Genomic DNA, 26,049 nt, shown 5'->3' on the forward strand with positions numbered 1-26,049 from the left:
GGAGGGGGAGGGGGAGGGGGAGGGGGAGGGGGACGGGGGAGAGGGAGGGGGAGGGGGGGCGCCGGGCCGGACGCCGCTCCGACCCCCGCGCGCCCTCGGCCGCCCCCGCCCCGCCCCGCCCCCCGCGCCCCCGCGCGCCCTCGGCCGCCCCCGCGCCCCCGCTCGGCCCGCCCCGGCCCGCCCCCCGCGCCCGGACGCCCGCCTGCGCCGCGGGCCGAGTGCAGGGCGCGGGGCGGCCCGCTCGGCTCCTCCGCTCCCGCCCGGCGCTCGGGCCCAGCCGCCGCCGCCGCCGCGCGCGCCCCTCCTGGAGGAGGAGGAGGAGGAGGAGGAAGGAGGCGGGAGGAGGAGTTGCGGGAGAGGAGGGACGAGCGCGGCAGTCGCGCCGGCGCTGGGCGAGGAAGCGGAGCGGGCCGCCGCCGGGTGAGCGTCCGCGGAGCCGCGTCGGAGGCTGCGTCTGGGCTTCGCTTTCCGCTGCGTCGGCCGCGAGGCCGGGGCGGGGGCCGCTTCTCCCGTCGCGCGGCCCGGGGGCTGGGGAGGCCGCCCCGCGCGCCTGCAGCCGAGGTCCCCGCGCGGGGCCCGGCCGGGTGCGCGGGCGGGGGGGGGCCGGCCGGCGGGGAGCGGCGCGCGGGGGGCCGGGCCGGGCGGGGGCCGGGCGGGGGCCGGGCGCGGAGGGCCGAGGCCTGCTTCCGCCGAGCGCCGCGCGCCCCCTCGGCCTCCCGGTCCGCCGCGCGCCGCCCGGGCCTCCGCCTTTGTTGCCCGCGGCCCCGCCGGCGAGAGGCCGGGGCTCGGCGAGGCCTGGGACGGCGGCGCGGGGCCTGCGCGGCTCCCCCCCGCCCCCCGCCCCCCGGGAGGTCGCGCGGGCCGGGGGGAGCCGGGGGAGCGGGGGGAGCCGGGGGGAGCCGGGGGAGCGGCGAGGGCGGCGCGTGACGGGGCCGCGGGACCCACAGGCCTTGGTTTTCAGTCCGCTCCCGGAGTTGGCGACTTGGTGCCACCGTGGTGGCTCGTCTCGGGCGCAGGTACCGACGTTCCCCGGCGGCGGGTCCCGGCGCAAAACTTGGGCTGCGCGCGGCCGGCCGGGCGCCAACTTCCCGCGTGGGGGTGCGCACCCCGGCGTCGCCGGCCCCGCTTCCCGGGATTAGGGGCCGGGCGGGCTGTGGGGTGAACCTCGGGCTTCCGGGAGCGGCGCGCGTAGCGTTGAGGCCGGCCCCACCGTGTTTCCCGGTGTCTGCCTGGACGAGGCAGCCCGCGGCGCCGTGAGGACCCGAGGACCGAGCGGTGACCACCGAGCGGTGACACCGAGGGACACCCGGGCGCTGCCAGACGCGGCTCCCGTCGTCCGTGTCTTGGAATCACGGTCCGTTCGCGACCCGACAAAGTGGGCGCCACCGCCTTCGGGACCCCACGTCTGAGGTGCTCGCCACCGTGGGAGGCCGGCCTGGATCCTGACTTAGAAGCCCAGCACGGTGCAGCCTGAGATCCACCGCGCTCACTTGAATGAATGGATTCTAAAGGGAACACCTAGTGCCGTGGGGAGTCGTTATTTATTTCATTTTGTGAAGGTTTCATTTATTCATGAGACGCCCAGAGACACGGGCAGAGGGAGAAGCAGGCTCCGTGCAGGGAGCCCGGTGCGGGACTCGATCCCGGGACCCCAGGATCATGCCCTGGGCCGAAGGCGGGCGCTCAGCCGCGGAGCCACCCAGGCCTCCCGAGTTATCATCGTTGTTTGAAAGCATCAGTGGGGGCAGCCCGGGTGCCCCGGCGCTTGAGCACCTGCCTTCGGCCCAGGGCCTGGTCCTGGAGACCCGGGATCGAGCCCCACATCGGGCTCCCTGCATGCAGCCTGCTTCTCCCTCTGCCTCTCTCATGGATAAATAAGTAAAATCTTTAAGAAGAGAAATAAAAGCATCAGTGGTATTGTTTACAAGCTTCCCAGGTAGCCTGTGGTACTTCTCTTTTCCTGTGTGCTTTCTAGTTTTCCTCACTGCTGCATCACCTGGCAGTGGATGCGGTTGACTTTCACCGTCTGCCCCTGTTCTAAGCCCCGCGGGTCACCCCAGCCCCTTCTGTACCTTCCCTGGTGTTTTCTCCTTGTCTTTGGGGAAGCTGGCTCACCCACCGTCCCTTGATAACGGTTCTCAGAAGAACTTACTCTCTGGGGTTTTTTTTTTTTTATTTATTTATGATAGAGAGAGAGAGAGAGAGAGAGAGAGAGGCGGAGACACAGGCAGAGGGAGAAGCAGGCTCCATGCACCGGGAGCCCGACGTGGGATTCGATCCCGGGTCTCCAGGATCGCGCCCTGGGCCAAAGGCAGGCGCCAAACCGCTGCGCCACCCAGGGATCCCACTCTCTGGGGTTTGACAAGTACTTTCCACTGTTTGTTTTGGTTAAGGATGAACCTTTACCCTTTAAGGGTCTCCAGGGAACATCTCTTTTGAAATACTTTTCCCTTTTATTAGGCTCTTTAGATGCCACCTAAATTGGTACCTGGCACTGCCCATTTCCCCATCTTTTAGTGACAAGATAGGGGCTCCCCAGGACTTAGGGGCTCACCCTCAGTGTCACGTGGTACCCTCCCAAGGCAGCACCTTCCAGGGAGTGAGAGGGAAAGGGTTTGGGTGTCCCTGACCTAGGTCGCACCATGACCTGGGAGGACAAGGTCTGCTGTGCTGCCTGGGGTCCTACTCATTTTGCCATCTGAGTATCCCTTTCAGTGGCCTTTTTGGGGAACAGAAACAAGGGTCTGCCTAAGACTGTCTTGTGTAACTTCTCAGAGAAAACTCTGGTAGTTTTCTCCGTTGTGATCAGTTTTCAGGAAACGTTTGTGTTATTAATAGTAAATATCAGGTGCCTGCATGGCTCACAGTTGAGCATCTGCCTTTGGCTTGCATGATCCCAGGGTCCTGGGATCGAACCCTGTGTTAGGCTTCCTCTCCCTCTGCCTGCTGCTCCCCCTGCTTGTGTTTTCTCTCTGTCCAATGAGTGAGTAAAATCTTTAAAAAAAATAGTAAATATTTTTTATTTTGCTCGTAGAAGTAATTGCATGATCTTATTTAAAAGTCACAATATAGTCTGAAAAAAGGAAACGTTATGTCCATTTCTGAATTTGTGGTAGTTACTGTCTTTCTCTCAAGAATATACCGTCATGTGGAATGGGTTGATAAACAAGTATGTTGACTGTGAGGTCAGGCACCCCATGTTATTTATATGTAGTATAACTAGTAGTGTGCATGCATTGATTTTGACGTTTAATAGGGTAGGTAGGTAAGTAAATGACCAAGCTAAGATCACCTTTTTCTGTTTTGTTTGTTGCATCTTTTATGGGAAGTGAAGATTATTTCAGTTCTTGGTCCTCATCCCTAATCTTTTTCCAGTTTTGGAAATGGCACATCTGTGGTGCCTGAGTATTTTTGTAAAATTACTGCTTTTACAAGGGAGACATTTATAATACTAGTGTATGTCATAGAAAGGGGGAACTTTCTTGTATGACTAGACAGATCGAAAGAGGAGTTCAGGGGATCCCTCGGTGGCGCAGCGGTTTGGCGCCTGCCTTTGGCCCAGGGCGCGATCCTGGAGACCCGGGATCGAGTCCCACGTCGGGCTCCCGGTGCATGGAGCCTGCTTCTCCCTCTGCCTGTGTCTCTGCCTCTCTCTCTCTCTCTGTGACTATCATAAATAAATAAAAATTAAAAAAAAATTAAAAAAAAAAAAAAAAAAAAAAAAAAAAAAGAAAGAGGAGTTCACACAGTAAAAGTGAAACCGCATTGGGACATATTTTAAATTGTATTGACAGTGAAATTGTCATTAATGTTTTTGTGGTTAATTTGGTATTCTGTAGAGTACACTGGTTTAGCAAACAAAAAAGTGAAGGCATTAGAACCAAGGGCACATTTTACTTGAAACCCACTTGAGGGTCTCTGATGACACATACAAACATGAAATTTTTCTTGATTATTTTTTGGTGGCTGTTGGTCTTACTGATGTTTGAAGAGTAGACATATTCAGATAAAGTCCTTTAAGGTTTGAATTCTTGTGTTGCATACTGAGGACTTTTTGGAGGTGTTTGATCTTCAGTATACATTACTAGCTTTGTGACCTTGCACACATTCTACCTCCTCTCCGAGCCTTAACTTCTTCTGTGGGGCTCAAGTGAGGGTATTAAATCTGCCTGACAGAGTTGTTGTGAGCATATATTGTGTTTAAAGTAAAATCCAGGGCAGCCCTGGTGGCTTAGCGGTTTAGGGCCGCCTTCTGCCCAGGGCGTGATCCTGGAGACCCGGGATCAAGTCCTACGTCAGGCTCCCTGCATGGAGCCTGCTTCTCCCTCTGCCTGTGTGTCTGCCTCTCTCTCTCTCTCTCTCTCTCTCTCTCTCTGTCTCTGTCTCTGTCTGTCTCTCTCTGTCTCTAATAAATAAATAAAAAATCTTAAAAAAAAAAATAAAGTAAAATCCAAACTCTCCGCCATGGGCCATGTGATTTCTGCCTAGTTCTTCAGTTCATCTTGACCAACTCTCTCTTCCTCACCACGGAGTCACCCTGTAGCCCTTCTGCGTTCTCTCACATTCCGGGCTGCTGCTGGCTTCCTCATCTTTGATAGGGTAGTTCTGTTTGCCTGGAACATTCTTATGGTTGATTCCTTCTCAGATCTTAATGCCAGGTTCACTGCATCAGGGAAGTCTCTCCTGGCTACTCCTCATACAGCTCCTTCAGTGGTCCCATCTTCCCTGTTTGTATGTTTTCATCATAACATTTACCGCAGTCTGTATTTTTTCTTTTGGTCTTTCTCCTTATGTAAGTCCTACGTGGGCAGAATGTGGTCCGCGGTTCTTCTGTGTCTCCCTAACACATCCTGTGGGGACACGATGTACAGAAAGTTGTATTTACGTTATTATCTACACATTAAAGGCAGGGATGTGCTGTGTAGATGGTGAGAAATCTGTTGGTTTTTTTGTGTTGCTTATTTATGCCATTCTGAGCTGATCTGCTCACCTGAATAAATCACAGCATGAATAAGACCAAAATTATTATAACTTTAGGCCCCAAGTCACCCTACCTACACGCAGAGAACTGTTGTGTTTTTTGTTTTGTTTTGTTTTGTTTTTTAAGTCAGCTCTGCTTCCGGCAGGGCTCCCAAATTCACGACCCCAAGAGCAAGAGTTGCATGCTCAACTGATGGAGCCAGCCAGATATGGCCAATCAGACATGGGGCTGATTGATTTACATGTCCAACTGGCCGTTCACGAAGACCCACAGGCCTTTGTCACTTCTGGAAGCATAGTTATCTATAGCGTGTGGAGAGTCACAGCTCCAAAGCACATTTCCCTTGATGTTAGCTCACATAGCTTGGTAAGGCAAACCCTCGGTTATCTGGAACCTCTGGCATCCTCAGCTACATGTTGCGGAATTCAGCAGGAGGAAAAAAGCCTCGAGAAACCTCAGTTGGAATCAGACAAGTCGGAAGCTTAGATAACTGACTGGCTAGTGAAGGCAGTCTTGAGAAGGCTGCAGATCTAGCTCTGTGACTTCATAGGGTAGGTTTTTAAAATATATTCTGTCCAATTGCTTTATCCATAAAATAATAATGCCTTTCTCAGCATTGTTGTGGAAATTAAATGAGAAAATGCATGTAAATGTATGGGTTCAGTGCCTGGAATATAGTAAATGCTAATAGTAATAATTAGTTTAAAATAAACTGAATAGTTAAAGGGAGCAGTCTGGGTAATCGGTAACATGTGTGTAAGACTTGGTTTTTCTTGTTAAGGTAGTCTTGTGTGGGGAAAGTGCATAAGACCAAGGGGACAAGAAAAACGAAAATAAAGGAGGAAAGACAATGGGAGCCCACAGAAGTATTAACGGCGCCAGCTACTAAAATCGGGAAGGTTACAAATGTGAGCAGCTATTGAGTTGCTTGGCACTGGGTCACTGCAGTCAGGTGATGGAAGATGTAGAACAAAAAAGGTACTGCTCTCAGCCTTCTGCAAAGCCTCAGGCTCTTGTTTTCACACTCTTGTGATATATATGTATTTTTTTTTATCACTGTTAACAGCCATCACACTGAAATGTTCTCTTAAAATTATTAAAAGGGCATCACACTTGGAGACTATGTTTGGGGAGCGGTGGCTATCCCATTGTCCTTGGGAGCAGACTGTTTAGTAGAGAAGAAAGAAAGAAGAAAAGACGGCATATCTCTGAAGGCCCGGGAGACAAACCGTTATCTGAGCATCAGTAAACCTGAAGACGTCACTATGCCATCCTGAAATTTTCCAACAGGTAAATTTGGTCATTTGTAGAGGCATCTGTCTATATATAGCACTTCAGTGACAGCATGAGATTATATTGGATACACATGCTTGTGTTTAAGGGTTCCCTTTGAAGAGAACAGAGGAATATATGGCTCCTAATAGGAAAGATTTCCATCAAAAACAATTTTAAGAATTTGATGTTATTCTGTAGGATGATTTAGAAAAGGTGTATTTGTCACGTGCTCTGGATAGCCTATTATTTGGCAGTGCTGATGGTGGTTCTCCTAGCGATAGGTGTTATTCTGGGTACCCCAGAAGCACTGGATGGTTGAAGCAGCAAGGTGAATACACCTGGAAGTAAGATGAATTCTCTTGGGGAGACTGTTACTTTGTATGATTTTCCTTTTGCAAATTTTGTTTTGGTGTTTCTAGTAATGAGATGATTCTTACTAAAGCTTAATTTTGGTTTTAAAGGAAATGTCATCCCCGCGACAACAGTCATTTTTATCTGTTGACATTGCGTTTGAAAGTGGGAAAAAATATACTTGGGGAATAATATTATTACCAAATGTCACAGACTGTCAGGATATGTAAGCATGTAACACACATAGAATTGTTTTAGGATTTTAGGATTGTTTAGGATTTGCAGAATTATTGCATCTTAGAATTATAAGGAAGCTTCTGATTCATCCTTATATAGATGTTGGGGAAAGAGACTAAGGGTGATTAAGTAATCAGCCCAAAGTCCTATTCCACATTCTAGCAGGTTTTAGAATGGAGCCTGAATGTGCAGCTCTTCTTGTGGTTGGTGCGGATGTTTTCATTTACTCCTTGGAGGTGGGGAATTTGGGTTTGTGTCTTCATGGAGGAGGTCACCATTGACCTGTGTTTGGGAAGAGCCGTGGGCGGCAGGGACTGTATCTCAAACAGGCTGAGCAGCTGGAACTGTAACATCAACCTACAGATTCTTTTCTCCTCTTTCCTAAGTGAGGTGAACTACATTCTGTTTCTTACTTTACTTCCTTGATTTGATGGAGCTCATTCTCTTAGTAACTTCCTGAGAAACGTGATGAAGAAGTTGGGTTTTTTTTAGACCTTGTCAGAAAACATGTATGTTCCAAATGTGTAACTTACAGTCTGGCTGTGTATAGAAATCTAGATTATTGTTTCAGTCAGGATGGAATAGGTGATGCTGTGACAGATTAACTCTGAAATTTTAGTGTGGAAAGAGAGGTTATTTCTTGCTTTCACCAAGTCTGCACTAGGCCTGAGGCTCCTCTGGCGTCTTCCTCGGAATCTGGTCTGCTTTCACCTAGAGTTCACCCCATGACGAGGAGTCGCTGTGAGTGCGTGCCATATTGAAAATAAATTTTCTCTTGGTATTTTGAAGACGTTGTACCACCGACTTCCAGCTTTCAGTATTACTAAGTTAGTAATGCTGTCTGTTTCCTAATCATTTGTATGTTATTTTTTTCTCTTTTTGGAGAAGCTTTTAGTACCATTTTATTATCTCCTAAAAATTTCATCACGGCATGCCTGATTATCGTTTGTTCTCTGTATTGAGCCTTCCATGGATCCTTTCAGTCTTGAGCTTTGTTGTTCAGTTACAGGAAAATTTTCAAGGTTTCTTTTATCATTTCTTCTCTTTCATTTTCTTCTCTTGACTGAAGCTCTTCTTCATCAGATATTGGACCTCTTGGATCAATATCTTGATTTTTTTTTTTTTTTAAGTTTTTTCCCTCAATGTGTAAAGCCAGATGAAAAAAAGCAACAGACATAGATCTTTGGGCCTTACTTGTTACTAGTTTTTTAAAAAAAGAAAAATTTCAAAGGGTCTTTTCTACTGGGTACTTTAACCAATGAGTCCATTCTGTGTCATAGGCAGTAAGAGTTGTGAAATTGTTTAGGAACTTGCTCAGTTTTTAGCTGTTACATCGGTAAGTGTCTAGACAGGTATAAAAAGGTACACGCTAAAAATTTAGTATGTATATACCTAATAGTGATAAACTGGTATATAAGTCTGCTACCTTTTTTCAGTTTTTAAATAATATTTTATTTTATGTATTTATTTTTTAAAAGATTTTATTTATTCATGAGAGACCGAGAGAGAGAGAGAGGCAGAGGGAGAAGCAGGCTTCATGCAGGGAGCCTGATGTGGGACTCGATCCCGGGACTCCAGGATCATGCCCTGGGTCGAAGGCAGATGCTCAACCACTGAGCCACCCAGGCATCCCAATATTTTATTTTTTATTTAATCTCTGCACCCAATATGGGGCTTGACCTTATGACCTAAGATCAAGAGTCACATGCTCCACCACCTGAACCAGCCAGGTACCCCAAGTGTGCTTTTTAAATCTTTAAATGTTAGGGCAGCCCGGGTGGTTCAGCGGTTTAGCGCCGCCTTCAGCCCAGGGCCTGATCCTGGAGACCCGGGATCGAGTCCCATGTTGGGCTCCCTGCATGGAACCTGCTTCTGTCTCTGCCTCTCTCTCTCTCTCTTGAATGAATAAATAAAGTCTTTAATAAATAAATAAATAAATAAATCTTTAAATGTTAAAATCTGAATTAAAAAATTAAGGAGGAGTGAATTTATTTTCATTAGTCAATTCTTATAAGCCAGTTCCCTTAACATTTTGAATGATTGGATTTATAAACATTTTCATGCTCAGCTTAATAGAAATGTATTGAACACAGTTAAAAAGATGCTTAGAAATGCTCATGTAAAATTTTGTGCTCTGCAGGTTAAAAAGTCTGCATATTTTTATTTCTGCTGAATCAGATACTTTTAGAGCTAGACATGCTTTAGATGTCTACCTCTTTATTTTATGTAGGAAAACAGACTCACCAAGGAGATAGTCAGTGTCAAACAGCAAACTAGTGCTATCCTATATTTTTGTGTCAGTAGCCTACAGAGTGGGAGAGAATCACCTGAAAATTTATTAGAGCTGTAATTATAAATTTATTCTTAATTCATTAACTTTTAAATTAAATAACAATTTTAAGTCCATTTTTCTTAACTTGGTTATCTTTGAATTTCTTTATTTACCTTTGTAACCATGCAAATATTCATGTTTTAGTTTACTTTTTATTTTTATTATTTCTTAAAGATTTTATTTATTCATGAGAGATAGAGAGGCAGAGACGTAGGCAGAGGGAGAAAGGAAGCTCCATGTGGGGAGCCTGATGTGGGATTCAATCCCAGAACCCAGGGATCAGGACCTGAGCCAAAGGCGACGTCAACCACTGAGTCACCCAGGTGTCCCCAAGATTTTATTTATTTGAGAGAGAGACAGAGATAGCGAGAGCATGAGCATGGAGGAGAGGAAGCCTGACACTGGGCTTGTTCCCAGGACCCTGGGATCTTGACCTTAGCCAAAGGCAGATGCTTAACTGACTGAGCTACCCAGGCACACCTCATTACTTTTTAAAATAACACTTATGTAAGATTTGGAGACCCTAAAAAGAAGTCAAAGCAATTCTATTACACTTACTATTTTTCATTTATTTTTATTTGCATGTAGTTGTTAAGAACTGTGATGAGTAGGAGATTTCACCCAGTGTGCAAGCCTGGCAGTTTCATGATGTTGCCAGAAGATAAGATGCTCCTGGGTCAGAGAGATGGGACTTCATTACTCGGCACTATCAGCATTTGTGCCAATTCCCTAAGCACCAGTGCCATGTGGAGAAAAGCATGGAGGGGCCAAAGGAAGAAGCAAGGAAACAAATTGGGAGGCAGTTAAGTGATGCAGATGAGAGAGGATGGTAGCATGGGGCGGCGTGCTGGCAGCCACAAGTGATTGGACTCTGTGTGGTACATGAGACAGGACACTGGGTGTGATGTGTGAGAGAGAGGAGCCATGGATGATTGTGGAGGTTTTGATCTGAGCCGTTGGAAGAACGGAGTAACCATAGACTGAAGTGGGAAAGGCTGCAAGTAGAGCAGGTGTGGGGCTCGGATGGAAAAGATCCAGAGTGTAGTATTGAGCGTGTTTAGGCTCAGGTATCCCGAAGACCATGAAGACCATGGCAGTGTCAGGAAGGGAGTGGACTTAAAACTAGTCTAACTAGAGATGTGGATTTGGGAGTAGAGGACACATCAGTGCTATTTCAGGCATGAGATTGAGTGAGGTCACTGGGGCGTGAGTGTAGTTGGGGAAAAAATGTCCAGACATGAGTGCTGGGCTGTCCTGCGTGTCGTCTGAGAAGGACTGATGAGCTGTGTCCCATGCTGCTGGGAGAGCATCTCAGGTAAGACCCGAGAATCGTTGCCAGATTGGCAGTGGACACGTCACTGGGGACCTTGACTCGAGTAGTTCCTGTCTCTGATGTGGGCAGAAGGGAAAACAGGAGGAAAGGAAGAGTAGGCCTCCAGTAAGCACGTCTTTCCCAAGGTGTTTTGTTGCAAAGGGGATTAAAGAGACAGAACCAGAGTTGGCAGGGAAGGTAGGGTTGAGACAGGTTTGTTCGTGTATCTGAGAAATGATGTTTTTAGAAGCGATACAGTAGAGAGGGGGCCTTGGGAGGTGAGGGAGATCTAGTACATGAATGGAGGGGGCCCCGAGGAGAGGGGCATGGATCGCTAGAGCAGCGGGATGGTTTTGTCCAAAGTTGTCTTCCCGTGTCCTGATTTTCTCAGTGAAGTAGGAAGCGAGGCCACGGGCTGAGATTAAACAGAGAGGGGATCAGTGTTACGGCGCCAGCAAACACGTAGAACGGGACGGTGGATGCATCAGGGAGATGTGGTTTGACTTCCAGGCAGCCTGAAGGCTCCACCTGACGTGGAGCCATGGTCATGACTTTCAGTGAGACCAGGCAGAGTGGTGTGTGTTTGTGCAGCCACACTTCCCTGTGCGGGGCAGGCGTGGTGTGGGCAGAGCCGGAGTTCAGCGGTGTTGTCGTTTTGCCAAGACAGTATTTCAGAGTAAGAGTGGGAAAGGGAATTGAGGGTACTTGCTAGGGAATGAAGACAATTGAGCGTGGAATAGAAGCTGAACAGGGAGTAAAGATGGTCATTGAAAAGCTGGTGAGTTTATTACTCTTTTAGGGTTAATATTTAAATAGTAAGTCTGTATTAATTAGCTCTATGTTGATGTCATACTTAGACTGAGTATTTCAGGCCAGGCCCTGACTATATACACACCAATCAAAATAAAATGTCAGATTGGCAAAGACTAGTTTTGGGTGGAGTGAGGAGAAAGAAGGCTGCCTAGGTTCTCCTGAAAAAGAGAAAATACAGAATTCTTAACTATTGATTTATATTTCTGTTCAGCCGTGGCCTAATTGAAAGCCAAGAAAAGGCCTTGCATTTTGCTTTAACCTGATGGATTTACTCAGCTATTCCCTTTAGCAAAGTAACTAAAGAACAAACAAACTCACAGACCTCCTTCTTATAAAACCTCCATATTTACAGATTATTTTGAAAATAAAGTATTGAAAGTAGTATTTACAGAGCATTCTGTGGCCCAGATGGTGGTTCTGCTGCATTTCTTTCTGGTCTGGTGTGCCTCCCTATTCTTCCTACATAATCGAGACCACACTGTACATATGATTTTGTTTCCTGTGTTTGCACTTAACAAATGAACAATATGAACTTTTCCCTCATGTTATTTATAACCGTGTATAAATATCAATTTTAGTGGTTCCCTAAGGTTCCATTGTGTAGATGTGCTGGCATTTTGTTGACAGTTCTCAGACTGTTGGAAATTAGAATGTTTCTTTCTTTCTTTTTTTTTTTTTTAAAGATTTTATTTATTCATGAGAGAGACAGAGAGAGGCAGAGACAGGCAGAGGAAGAAGCAGGCCCCATGCAGGGAGCCCCATGTGGGATTCGATCCCGAGTCTCCAGGATCACGCCCTGGGCTGAAGGCAGACGCTTAACCGTTGAGCCACCCAGGAGTCCCATGAATATTTTCTAATTCTTAAAATGAAAATTTATTTTTGTATCATATGTGATAATGTGGGGGACATTGTTATGCTTTTGTTTTGTGTTATTTCTTTAAGAGTTACAAAAACAGCATTATTGGGTCAAAGAGTATGAATATTTTTAAGAGTTGCATAGAACCAAGTTTTTTTTTTAAACTATATTAAGACATTTTCAAGTCATCATTTAGAAGAATCTCTGCTAATTTGAGTTGTGAAAAGTCATTTCTATTTTAATTTGCATTTTTTTAAATTCTTATCAGGGTCAGTATTTTTTTTTTTAAGGTTGATTTATTAATTTTGGAGAAGGAGGGAGAGTGTGTGTGAGTGAAGGGGGCGGGGCAGAGGGCGAGAATCTTTCATGCAGACCCCCGTGAGCTGGGAGCCTTGGGCAGGGCTCGATCTTAGGGCCCATAGGATCATGACCTGAGCTGAAACCAAAACTGAGGTTTGGAGGCTTCACCGATTGAGCCCCTAGGCGCCTCAGGGTCAGTATTTGTGTGTATGTGTGTGACTGTGTTAGGCCAGTTGGTTGTCCACGTGAAAAGATGGGAATTAACCCTTACCTTCTATAAATCAATACTAAATTAATCAAGGGCTTACATGTGAAAAGCAAAACTTCAGTACTTTTATAGGACATACGGAAGAGTTTATGATTTCAGTATTGGGAAGATATCTTAAGAAAAAGCGCAAACAATAAAAGGCTGAGAGTCAGCTAAAATAAAATGAGAAACTTCTCAAGGAAGAGTAAAGTTATTATACCAGCACCAGGCAGCTGGAGACAAAGGAAGTGGGTTACCTGCACAGATTCCTAGGAGTCTGACATGGACCTGCTATATCTTAGATCTCTTTGTTCTATGTATTTAGCCACATATTTTAACTTTTTTATCAGAGTAAGGAAAACAGAAAAAAATGTGTAAAAGTCAAACTGTTCTGCATTCCCTGCAGCGATGTACGGAGGTTCCAGTTTCTCTAGTACTTGTCAACATGAGGTGTGGTCTTTCGAGTGGGTGTGTAGTGGCGTCTCTACAAATTAGCTTGTACAACTTCTTTGGTAAAAGATCTATTCATGTCTTTTGCCCATTTAAAAAATTAGGTTGTCTTAGTTCATTTGTAAGAGTTCTTTATTTGTTCTGCATAAGGATATTATATCAGATATGTGATATATGAGTATGTTTTCCTAGTCTGTGACTTGCTTTCTCTTGATATGTTTTGGATCGTAAAAATTTGTAATTTTAATGAAGTTCCAAAGTTGAGTGGTTTTCACGAATATGTTTCTTAGTTCTTACATGCTGTTAGTTTATCTCCAAAGTGCTAAACTGGTTGCTTTTGACACAATTTTGTGGTCGCCTTTTGCAGAGAGGATTTATCAACCTTCTCATGCCATCGTGCCTTCTCATGCCATCATGCCAGAAGGGAGTTCCCCTGGGTAGTTAAATGTTTGATTTCCATGTTCAGGTGATAAAACTGAGGCATGGATGCCCACGGTCATTAGGGAAATGCTGGCTGAGATTGGAACTCAAGACGGTGTGGCTGCAGGATTTGCATTAAGCTCTGCCCTGCCTTTCCCCATGTTAAGCTCATCATCAGAAAAGGAGGCCGTTTCTAGATCATTCACCATGGGTCAGCATTCGTGTCTGTTTCTTGGCCCCTTCCCTTGTGACTTTGGACATATTGTTAAACTTTCTTTTTCTAAGATTTTATTTATATATTAATTTTAGAGAGAGCATGCTCACGAGTGGGGGAGGGGAAGAGGGAGGGAATCCTCGGGGAGACTCTGCACTATGCGCAGAGCCTGATGTGGGGTTTGAACTCATGACACTGAGATCATGACCTGAGCCAAAACTGAGTCAGATGCTTACCTGACTGAGCCACCCAGGTACCCTAAATTGTTAAGCTTTCTAAGATTTAGTTTCCTCTTCTATAAAATGGAGATAGAGATATAAAGATAGTATCTTCCAGAAAGAGTTCTTATGAAGATTCAAGAAGATTAATGTACATTTTTTAGGATGTAGTCACCTCTGAATGGGCGGTGGTTGTGCTGATATTGGTAGTAGAAGTCGTATGGGAGCAGAGGTAGTAACTGGTGGCAGGACACCTCCCTCTTTTTGGGTTTCTGTCCTCTGAATGGGGGTAGCATCCTAAATAACTCTGTGCCTTTGCAGCCTTTTCCTCCGTCTTCAGCAAATGTCTGCTTATAGTCTGTCCTAGATCTGAGGTCCTTGAGGGTAAGGACTTTGTCTTTCATTGCTGTGATTTTACGGAGGGGTGGCAGCATCCCCTTATAATTTTCAAGGAAGTGCTGTTGTTTTATCAGTGTCAAGACAAGGGTGTCTCCTGGAATGATAAATAAGGCGGGAGAGGAAGGCACAGAGGTGGTATGAGTTCAGGAAGCTTACGGAAATCCTAGTGAATGGTGAGAAGCACTTGCTGTATGGGTGAGCCCCAGGGTGCCAAGATGGCCAGACATCAGGGATTTGGGTTGCAAAGATGTCCATTCCCGGTACGCCTGGGGAACAGAGCTGCTGGAGGTGTCCCACTTACGAGCAGGGAAGCAAAGGACTGAAATAAGAGGGTGAGGTACATGAAATGGCACATCACGAGATGAACAGCTGGGGAGAATTGAGAACAGTTTGGGAAGGTTTAGGGAGAGATGGGTTTAGGAAAACTGTTGAGACCTTTGACCCTGAGCGTATCAGAGTCTCCTGCTTTTCCAGATAAGAGGTGACTGAAACACACAGGTGCATATTTTACCTACATTGCCTGTTTCCTTTTCTCTGTGTGCGGTGGGGTGGTGGTTTTGTAGTAAAGTGAAGTGCGCTTGCTGGTTACGGAAAGATCTAACACAGGATTCCCCCAGTCTGAAAGCAGAGCGTTCCTGTGAAACCCTTTAGGAACCAAAGCCTCTTCTGGTACGTACAGGAAAGAAAGTTACTGATCTATATGGATAATGTTTTAAGCAGTTCCAGACCCAAAAAATAACCTGTTTTAGGCTTTTCTGAGACCTTAGAACACATCTTGCAAACGGATGCCCAGAATACACCGGGATAAAGCACACACACTCCGAGACACGGTTCAAAGTGCTGGCGGCTGGATGCCCAGATGCCGCGTGCAGTTCCGGGGAAGGAGCTGCTCGGGGTTGGTGTGGCCTCCCACCTGCTCGCTGCAAAGCAAACACTGAATGCTGTTTTTTGCTTTTTGCCTTTTCCATACAAGCAAAAATCCTCTTTGGATTTCTTTCGGTCTTCAAAAACAGGTACTGACGTCGGTCTTTTTGTCAAAGCAACATGGCATAAGGCGCAGTCCAACAGGCAGAGGATGCCTGGGTAGGAAACAGGCTATTAGGCGTCCTGACTCGTCTCCTTACCCACTAGGGTTGCAGTCATTGATAGTTGGTTATTCTTTGAGACATTTACTATGTATATGCAGGGAAATAAATTCACAAACGGGATCATGTTTGCATTGCATTTTGTTTTGTAGCTTGTACTTTACCAACAATGCATCTTGGACCTCTTTATCTACGTGGTAGTCCGTCGTATTGGTAGATGATAATTTATCAAACTAGTCCACTGGTTTTTGTTGTGTATCATTTTTGTTTCCTGATATTAAGGTTAACTCCGCATTTTTGCCAAAATAAATTATTTAGTAAATGTCTGAATAGTGAATAAATGGGCCCATTTTGTAGAATCAGTTCTTTGATCTTAAGCGTACCCTTAATCTCTGCCTTAGCTTCCCATCTTTACAGCGGTAATATTACTGGTTTTATTACTATTTTAGCTGCAAACACATATATAGCCTAATATGTGCTAGGTGGTGTTGTGAGAACATCACATATATTACCACATTTAAACTTGCAACTAATTTAAGTGGTACATACCGGTATTTAGAAGATCACACAGCTGTTAAATCATGGACCCAGGAAATACATGAACTCATGCTTTCTGGTTCCAGAGAAATGCTTCCCACTATGTTGTACTGCTTTGTTCATAGTACCAAATTTAGAGTTATAAGGATTCAAAGAGATGCAATATTTTCAGAAGGCTTAAACCAAACCTGGCATATACTAGATCCATATGTGACCTGTATTTACCAGTACTAGGTAAATGGTCAAGTAATACTAGCTTTTAAAAATTTTAATGCTGTAGGGAACATCATTTTCCATATATCCTTGTTTTTGGCATGAGTATAGATCCAAAACACAAATCCCTGATCACATAATTATATCGTTAAAGCATATGTGAATTCAAAATTTTGATAAATATTTCCAAATAATTCTTCACAAATTGTACCAATTTATACTTCAGTAATGAGTTACGAGTGCTCAGTTTTTCATACCCTTGCCAACATTGTTATTAACTTTTTCAAACTCATAGATAAGAGATATTATCATTTTGTTTTCCTTTTCAGTGCATTTTTAAAGTTGGGATAGAAAATACCTACAGGGAGGGAGGGGCACCTGGGTAGCACCTGACTTCTCTTGATTTCAGGTCAGGTCACAATCGATTGCAGGGTCATGAGTTTGAGTCTTGTATTGGGCTCGCGCTGGGTGTGGAGTCTGCTTGTCCCTCTCCTGCCCCCCACATTCCTGAGTGTATGTGCTCTCTCTCTCAAATAAAAATCTTAGAATATACCTACATGAAAGTCAACCTTTTTAGCTTGTAGTCTGTTGAGTTTTAACAAGTGTATTCAGTCATGTAAACACTACCACAATCAAGATACAGAACAGTTCCCAGCACCCCAGATTCCCTTTGTTATGAATGAATTGAGAATCTTTTCGGTGATGATTGGACACTTGAATTTGTTTTCTTCCTTGTTTGCTTGATTTCTCATTTTCTTGCCTTTCTTCCTTCTTTCCTTCCTTTCTCCCGTTATTCTTTTTGTGTGAACTGTTCTTTATATTGTGGCCTTTTGCTTATAGGATTGTGTGCCTGTCTCATACTGATTTCTAAAAGCACAGTATGTGTGACAGAAATTAATCCTTTGTCATATGTTTGCAGTTTTCCTCCAGTTTATCTTTTGGCTTTAAGTTATGCCATTCTTCTGGTTCTCCAGAAATTTATAAATTTTGCATTGTTAGATTGTCAGTCTTTTCCTTTGTGGTTTCAGGGCTTTATGTTATGCATTAAAAAGGCTTTCTGAAGTGTAAAGGTTTGTTTAAAGATTTTTCTCCAACTTTTATATTTTTTAATGTTTGCATATTTGATCCTTCTACACAGTATTTTTATATAAGAAAATAAAAGCCTTGCTTTCTCCACCATTCTCAAATGGTTATGCAACCTGCTCTTCATCATTTCTTGAATAATCCATCTTTCCCTCCAGTCAGTCGTCTAATGTGTCCTCTTGGACACATACACTTTTCATATGTGTTTTGGTCTATTTCTTGACTTGCAAGTTTTTTTTTCCCCCCTCCAGTTTTAAGCTGTGTGTTTTCATATCTTGGATCACTCATTCTCCCTCAGTTGTCCTTTAGATTTTTTTCTTACCCTACCCTTTTCATTGTTTTCATGTCCAAATTAATTTCAGTATCACTTTATCTGGTTTCTTTTTTTTTTAAATTATTTTATCTAGTTTCTTGCAAAAGTGTCATAGATGTTTTCTTGAGATCTTGAGTTAATGTTTCGACAGGATTTGTTTTATATAGGAATAAGATGTATCTTTTTATGTATGGAAGACTGTTATGGTCCTCTGAGGAGTTTTAAAGTTTTTCATGTAGTTCTGGACATTTAAAAAAAATTAATGTCATCTTTTTTTGGAAACTATTATAAGTTGAATCCGGTCTCTTATTTGCCTGCAAGCTTTTTAAAAATAATTACTAGTGATTTTTACATATGAATTTTGTAAGCAGTCACTAGAATGAATTTTTTTTTCTTTTTTTCCCCTAGTAGTTGTTCATCTGCATCTGTTGTATTTTAGGTATTCACTCCTGTCATCTGTAAATAATGACAATTTGTATCCTCCTTTCCAATATTTATACTTACTTCTTACTCTTGCCTAATTAATTAGCTACTGTGTTGAAAATAATGCTAATTAATACTTGTTAATTGGCATCTTTGTTGCTGTCTTTCAGCATTTCTTTATTATTCATATGACTGTTAATTTTGTTATATGTTCCATGTTAAATGTCCATGTTTTTCTATTTTATAGAACTTTTTTGAGGGGGTTAGGATTGATGTTTTTTTTTTTTTTCTGATCTTTTTTTTGTGATTTATAGCTGTGGCCGTATAATTTTGCTCCTTTACCATAAATTATGGTAAATTTACAAATAATCAGCTGTGCTGGCAATTCTGGGATGTACCTCACCTGGTTGAATGATTTCCCCACACCACTCCAATGTTTGCTGATATTTAAGATTTGTTTTCAGCATTCATAAGTGAGATCAGTGGAATTTTGTTTTGTTTTTAACGTGTTGTCTTTGTCCAGTGGTGGTATCAGTATTCTTTGGCTTCAGAAATAAATTTGGGAGATTTCTTTTTCTATGTCCTAAAGTATAGCTTAGTAAGTATTGTATTTAATGTCTTTAGTGACTTGTCCCTTTTTCTCTCTAAAGGAAGAAGGAGCCATGGTGGTTCCTTGAGGACCTTCTCAGGTTATTTGACAACTATTCATCACTTTTGGGTTCCTGCCTCTTCTGAGGCAAATTTTAGTAATATATATTTTGCCACAAAATTACCCATTTCATCTGAATTTCACATTTTTTAAAAAGGATTTTATTTATTTATTCATGACAGACACACAGAGAGAGAAGCAGAGACCCAGGCAGAGGGAGAAGCAGGTTCCCTACAGGGAGCCTGATGTGGGACTCGATCCCGGGTCTCCAGGATCACACTCTGGGCTGAAGGGGGTGCTAAACCGCTGAGCTACTCGGGCTGCCCTGAATTTCACATTTTTACTGAGTTTTCAAAGTACTCCTATATTTTGACTTCTTGACTTCTTGTGGATCTGTTACTTCATTTCTAATTCATATAAATGCATTGTCCCTTTTTCTTGATTAAATGACAGCTAGTTCATTGATTTTTTGTGCTCTGATCAAAGAATTAACTCTTAACTCTTGTAATGTTTACTACTGCTGTTTTTTTTTTTTACTGCTGGGTTTTTTATTTATTTTTTATTTTTGGTTCTCATTACTGACTTCTGGAATTGAATGCATACTTTAATCTTTAATTCCTTACTGTTTACTTTTGTAAACCTTTAAGGCTTCGAAGTTTTCTGTGAGTTTTAGGGTCTTGCAGAATTGCATAGATTTTCATCTGTAGCATATCCATTATTAATATTAGTTTAAAATGTACCATTTTCCCTTTGAGACTTCATCTCTTTGATTCAAAAGGATGTTCAGTGATTTTTATTTTTGTTTTCCTTTTCAGTTTTATTAAAATCATTTGGTGAAATATTTTCTTTCTTTTTTTTAAAAGGTGGGTAAGGGTCAGAGGGAGAGGGAGAAAGAATCTCAAACAGGCTCATTGCTCAGTGGAGCCCATGATCCTGAGATGACCTGATCCAAAACCAAGAGTCTGACGCCTCTTGAACCAACTGAACCACTCAGACATTCCCTAATGAGATACTTTTCATTATGAGATATCATTATGAGATATTAAATTTACTGATATCTTCATTGTGACTTAACATATTGTCACATTTAGTAACTATTCCATAAGCTCTTGAAAAGCAGATGTGTTTTCAGTTTTTTTTTAAAGATTTTATTTATTCATGAGAGAGAGACAGAGAAGCGGAGACACAGGCAGAGAGGGAGGAGAAGCAGGCTCTATGCAGGGAGCCTGCTGTGGGACTTGATCCCGGGTCTCCAGGATCATGCCTTGGGCCAAAGGCAGGCGCTAAACTACTGAGCCACCCAGGGATCCCATATTTTCAGTTTTTAAAAAAGTTTACAGAGTCCCATATAGCTAAAAGATAAAATTATATAATTTAAATCTGCTATATTCTTCATTTTTGTTTATTTTCTTGGGCTGAAAGCAGTATTTTAATATTCCATCTCGTGTGTAAAGTTTTTTTTTTTTTAAAGATATATTTATCTTGGAGGGAGAGAGCAAAACCGGGAGAGGCAGAGGGGGAGAGAGAGAGAGAATCTCAAGTAGACTGTGCTTAGCATGGATCCGGTCATGGAGCTCAGTGTCCCGACCCTGACTGAGATCATGACCTGAGCTGAAACCAAGAGTCGGATGCTAAACTGTCTTTGCCACCAAAGCACCCCTGTGTGTAAAGATTTTGGGCACTTTTATTTTCTTTGTGGATTATACCTTATGTGTGATATGCCCCTTTTTATTTGTATGACCATTTTTCTTGAATGTAACACTATCTTACTGTTACACTAGGTTTCTTGTGTTTTTGTTAGCATACTCCTCTTTTCATTCTTTTCTGTTAGAGGATTTTTCTTTCTTTTTAAAAAAATCTTTTTTTATTTATTCGTGAGAGACAGAGAGAGAGGCAGAGGCACAGGCAGAGGGAGAAGCAGACCCCATGCAGGGAGCCTGATGTGGGACTCGATTACAGGACCCCAGGATCACACCCTGAGCCAAAGGCAGACGCTTTAACCGCTGAGCCACCCAGGGGTCCCTGTTAGAGGATTTTTCCTGAAGCAATTAAGATTGGTGTTCATCAGTTAATTTAAAAACTTCACCTAACTATGGACTCATGTATTTTTAAATATTTCATTTTTAATTGAAAGAAGTAAATATGTGCTCTTTCATTAATTTCCATATATAGGACCAGTGTCTTTTTTTTTTTTTTTAAGGTCTTATTTATTCACGAGAGACACACAGAGAGAGGCAGAGACATAGGCAGAGGGAGAAGCAGGCTCCCCATGGGGAGCCCAATGCAGGACTTGATCCTAGGACCCTGGGATCATGACCTGAGCCAAAGGCAGAAGCTCAACCACTGAGCCATCCAGGTGCCCTACCAGTGTCTTTTATTTAAATATCCATTGACTGAACTCTTACCAGTCTGAATTATGTAAAATCTGCCCTTAAATAATGCATTATATGTGATTTCCAACTTGGCACTTTTTAAGTAGAATTAGAAGTTAATCACACTTGCAAAGCAATCTTTCTACAAAGGCCTAGATTTTTTTTTTTTTTTTTTTAGATTTTACTTATTCATGAGAGACACACACAGAGAGAGGCAGAGACATAGAGAGAAGCAGGCTCCATGTAGAGAGCCCAATGTGGGACTCGATCCCAGGACTCTAGGAGCACGCTCTGGGCTGAAGGCAGGTGCTAAACCCCTGAGCCATCCAGGCGTCCCAGGCCTAGATTTTTATTTAAAAGTCAAATTTTCCTAGGCTTTTAGAGTGATTTTATTTATACTTAAATGCAGATGTCTAAAAAAATTTTCTGTGGAATTATTTAGTGTTTATAAATCAGCTCACTATTTTTGTAGGAAGAACTTAAAAAAATAAAACTTACCTGTTTGCATGTTTAAAACATGCAGTGAATTTAAATTCAGAAAAGTTTGGATGAGCATCAGCCATATGTAGGAGGTACCTTATGTGATGGAGACATAGCCAGGGGTGATGACTAATAATATTCCTGATTTCAAGGAGAATAGATGTAAATATGATTCACTTGATGGACTAGGATAATCACAGGAAAGCTGAAGAAGAGGGTCGTTCAGTAGTGGCTAATAGAGATTTTATGGTATTTTGAAGCTTTCTGAGACCACTGTTTTTAGTGTGTTTCCATATATGATAGGATTTTTAACACCAGACCTGAAAATCTTTTTTCTAATAGTTGAGTTTATCCCATTCGTATTTATTGGCATAACAAACCCTGGGACCTTATTTCTATCATATTTCATGTTATATTGGCCATTGCCCATCTTTGCTTTTCTAGTATATGATCTCTTTTCCCTCTTTCTCCTCCCTTTCTGGAAGGATTTTTGTATCTGTCCTTTATTTTTCCTTATTTTATAAAGTTAATGGTGAGTTATACACTGACAGATTCAGGAACAATGGAGTAGAATAGAAGGAACTGAAATGGAAGGGCATCAACGGTGGCTTGCTAAGAAACTGGCAACATTCAGGGCAGAGACAATAGTGAAACTCATCTTGCTAATTCTTCTGTGGATGTCTTACTTGCCTTAAAGTCTTGCTCTTTGTTCTTTTAAACTGTCTTCACAGATAGTTTAAGCTGGTGGTTCTAAGTATGGTCTGTGGATCCCCTTTGATAATGATGCTAAAACATGATTTGCCATTCCTTGAGGGTGCAGAAGCAATGGTGGATAGAATTGGTGGTGCCCTTCCCCTGCCAGTCAGTGGCACCAGCTGTGGTTGCTTGAACTTGCACAGCAGTCTTCTGTTCTTTACCTCTAAGCACTTGTAAAAAGAAAATCACAGTTACATTTAAGGATGTCATTGAATGAGGCACCTGGGTGGCTCAGTCTGCTGTCAGCTTATGTCATGATCCCAGGGTCCTGGGATCAGGCCCCGCGTCGGCCTCCCTGCTCAGTGGGCAGGCTGCTTCTCCCTCTCCCTCTGTCGCTCCCCCTGCTTGTGCTCCCTCTCTAGTTCTCTCTCAAATAAATAAAATCTTAAAACTAATGCCATCAAAGAGGCTGTAAAAATTGTTACATTTATTAAATCCTGGCCTGGAATACACACCTTCTCAGAATCCTTATGATATTCAAGTGTATAGAGCGTGCTTTTTACCACATGCTAATGGAAGAAGGTTGTCTCAGGGGAAGTGCTTGTGCTGTTGGAGATGCTGAGATAGCTATTTTTTTCATGAAAGGTCACTTTTACCTAAAACAACAGTTGATGGGACTCCTGGCTGGCTCAGTCGGCAGAGCACATGACTCTTGATCTCAGGGTCATGAGTTCAAGCCCCATATTGGGCAAACTTACTTTAAAAAAAAAAAAAAAAAAAAAACAACTAAATAAATAAAAGAACCGTTGACAAACTATGGTTTTTCAGCCCGGGTTTTCAGTAGACAGTATGATATATTCATTGATGGTATTGATGTTGATAAATTCAAGTGCTCAAGCAGAAATTAGAATTGTGGAGAATGCGTGTCTACCACTATTAGCTTAACTGCCTCCCAGGGTTTATTAGTGTTTTCTGATGAGGTCAGTGGTAGTGATGTTAACATAGGTGATTTCTTTTTTTTGATATTGTATAATGAAGTCACTGATGCATGGTGTTATAGAATCACACATGCATACATAGATACCTGGAAGATTGATTCAAAACTAGACCAATGGATTAGAGTATAATAGAATAAAGAAGTCATTGAAAGGGTTTCTGACTTCCCAGTGCAGCTAACTTTTTAAGATATTACTTGTTGATTTTTGGTATAATATCACAGGAAAGAATATCCATGGTTGTATGAAAAGATTATTAAAGAAAATATTTCTCCCTTTCCCAGCTATATATCTGTAGGAGGTTGGATTCTCTAATTACACTGAAACAGCATATTGTAACAGATTGAATGCAGATGGAAACAAGAGAGTCCAGCTGTCTTAAGTCAGACAGAAAAAAGATTTACAATAAAGTAAAACAGTGCTACTTCTCTCACTGAATTTTTATTGTTTGGGTAAATATATTTTTCAGGAAAATGTTATTTATATTAACATGTAATGAGTATATTGTCATTTAAAAATGAATAAATAGGGCAGCCTTGGTGGCTCAGCATTATAGCACCGCCTTCAGCCCAGGGTCTGATCCTGAAAACCTGGGGTCGAGTCCCATGTCAGGCTCCCTGCATGGAGCCTGCTTCTCCCTCTGCCTGTGTCTCTGCCTCTCTCTCTCTCTGTCTCTCATGAATAAATAAAATCTTTTAAAAAAAATGAATAAATGTTTTAAAATCTCAGTTTTAATTTCTACCAGGGTAAATTTCAGTATATATAACCCACATAGATAGAGCTTTTTGTGGTCTTAAGTAATTTGTAAGACGATGAAGAGATCCCCAGACCGGAAAGTTGGGAACCACGGATTTAGCAACAGGCTGACTGACTCTCGGCTGCCTGTCAACAGGGGAGGCAGCCAGGTTCAGATTCCACATCTCCTATCTCCTGGTGACAAGTTACTTCATTTTGTTGGGCAAATTCTAATCTCTTTGGGACCTGATTTCCTCACTTGTAAACTGGCAATAATAAAGCTGTTTTATTTGTTGAATGTGAAGTAGTTGATACTGTATTTTAAAGGTTTTCATTAGGTGTTTTAATGACAAGCATGACTGTCTCCGGTCAGCCCTTAAAAAAACAGGCTGTGAAATTGTTTGAAGATGTTATCTTCTGCCTATATGAATAAAGTATTCATGTCTAAAACCTTTTCCCATGAATCTTTATACACATTCTCAAGTATATGTGTAAACTTAAAATTTTACAATTAGAAAAGCAGTAAAACTAATTCAGAACATTTACTTGGGCATGATGAGACAGATGGTAATCCTATAAAAAGAAGGCATATATTTTTGGAAGTGGAAACAGAAAAACAGATACTCTTAAAACTTACAGAATGATCTTTGCCTAGCAAAAAAGGGAAGAGATAAAAGGCCATATGGCCTAATAGAACTTTTTATAGTTTTTTAATGTTTAGGATTGATTTTTGTTTATTTAATGTTGAGTTGCATATGGATTGGTAGTTGAAAAAGGAATAATTACCAAGTAGATAATTAGGTATTTTTACTGTGGTTGTCAGTATCTTGTTTTCTGTGAAATGGATGCACTAGTGGGAAGCTTAAGCTTAGGGAACCCTAAGCTTAAACGTGAATATGTATCTGCTCAGAGTCAGTTCCCAGTTCTGCTGGGGCAGTTGTATACATCATGTTGCTTGTCACTGTGGAGCAGTGTTCTTCATTTTGCTGCTGTGTTCACGCAACACATTTTTATTGAGTGCCCTGTTTTGGGCCAGGTATGTGCTAGGTGCTGGGGATAAAATGTAAAAAAAAAAAAAAAAAAAAAAAAAATCGACTGATCTTTGCTTTCATGTAGAATATAGAATCTACTGGGGTGATAGTCCTTAATCACATGGGTGTTTTTTTGTTTTGTTTTGTTTTTAAGATTTTATTTATTCATGAGAGAGAGAGAGAGAGAGAGAGAGAGAGAGAGAGAGGGGCAGAGACGCAGGCAGAGGGAGAAGCAGGCTCCATGCAGGGATCCCGACATGGGACTCAGTCCCAGGACTCCAGGATCACACCCTGGGCCGAAGGCAGCGGTAAACCGCTGAGCCACCCCAGGGATCCCCCTTAATCACGTAGTTAATACAGACAGATCTGAGTATTTCCATTCCAAATGAAAAATCCAGGCGGGAGAGCTATGTAGTGTTCTGAGGTCTTGTACTTGGGGTTTTCACCTACTCAGGAAGAGCAGGATGTGGTTCCTTGAGGAATTGATAGATAAGCTGAAGTGTGAAGGAATTAGTTGGAGATGAGAATGAAAACAAAATTTCATATCAGAGGAGCAATATGTTAAAAGTTGTGTTGAATTGAGAATATGGTAAACACAAATGCTTTCTGTGATTAGAGCAGAAATCACCAAGTAATGGCCACCCTATGTTAAGGAGTTTTCTAACTATTGTAAATAATGGCAAATTATGGCTCGAGGTGGCAGTGTGGGAGGTGAAAGTGGGCAAGTTACCTGATCACCATACCTGAGTAGGTTTGTGTGTCTAAAATTGGTTTACTCACAAGTACTGAGCACCTCCTACACCCTTGGTGTGGTCCTAGTCTCTTGGGAGACATGGGTGAATGATCCCTGCTTTTGTGAAGCTTATGTTCTTTAACAAAGTCTGAGGAGGGGAAGAAAAAGCAACATAATAGGAGAACTGTTATCGTGTGCTAGAAAAAAAGAAATGTGATGCAGTAAGGTGGTTTGTATTGCAATCACATGCCCAGTCAGGGCAGATCTCACCGAGAAGGTGACAGCTGGGCAAAGACTTG

At 42.8% G+C, this 26,049-nt stretch overlaps 1 protein-coding gene across 7 annotated transcripts in view; it reads left to right on the top strand.

The window, feature by feature from the left end:
- Positions 1-302: 302 nt before the first annotated feature.
- Positions 303-26,049, top strand: part of LOC129495493 (suppressor of cytokine signaling 6) — a 35,689-nt gene continuing 9,942 nt past the window's right edge. The window contains exons 1-3 of one of the 7 annotated variants that reach the window (XM_055303050.1): positions 307-420; positions 5,763-5,959; positions 6,085-6,271. The gene's annotated coding sequence lies outside the window, so the exon portion shown is untranslated. Of the gene's footprint in view, positions 421-896; positions 1,017-3,735; positions 5,533-5,762; positions 5,960-6,084; positions 6,272-26,049 lie in introns of those variants that run through there. The other 6 variants (XM_055303045.1, XM_055303048.1, XM_055303047.1 and 3 more) reach the window with 6 other exon arrangements.

Source organism: Nyctereutes procyonoides, unplaced genomic scaffold, assembly GCF_905146905.1.
Source record: "Nyctereutes procyonoides isolate TBG_1078 unplaced genomic scaffold, NYPRO_anot_genome, whole genome shotgun sequence".
NCBI lineage: Eukaryota > Metazoa > Chordata > Mammalia > Carnivora > Canidae > Nyctereutes > Nyctereutes procyonoides.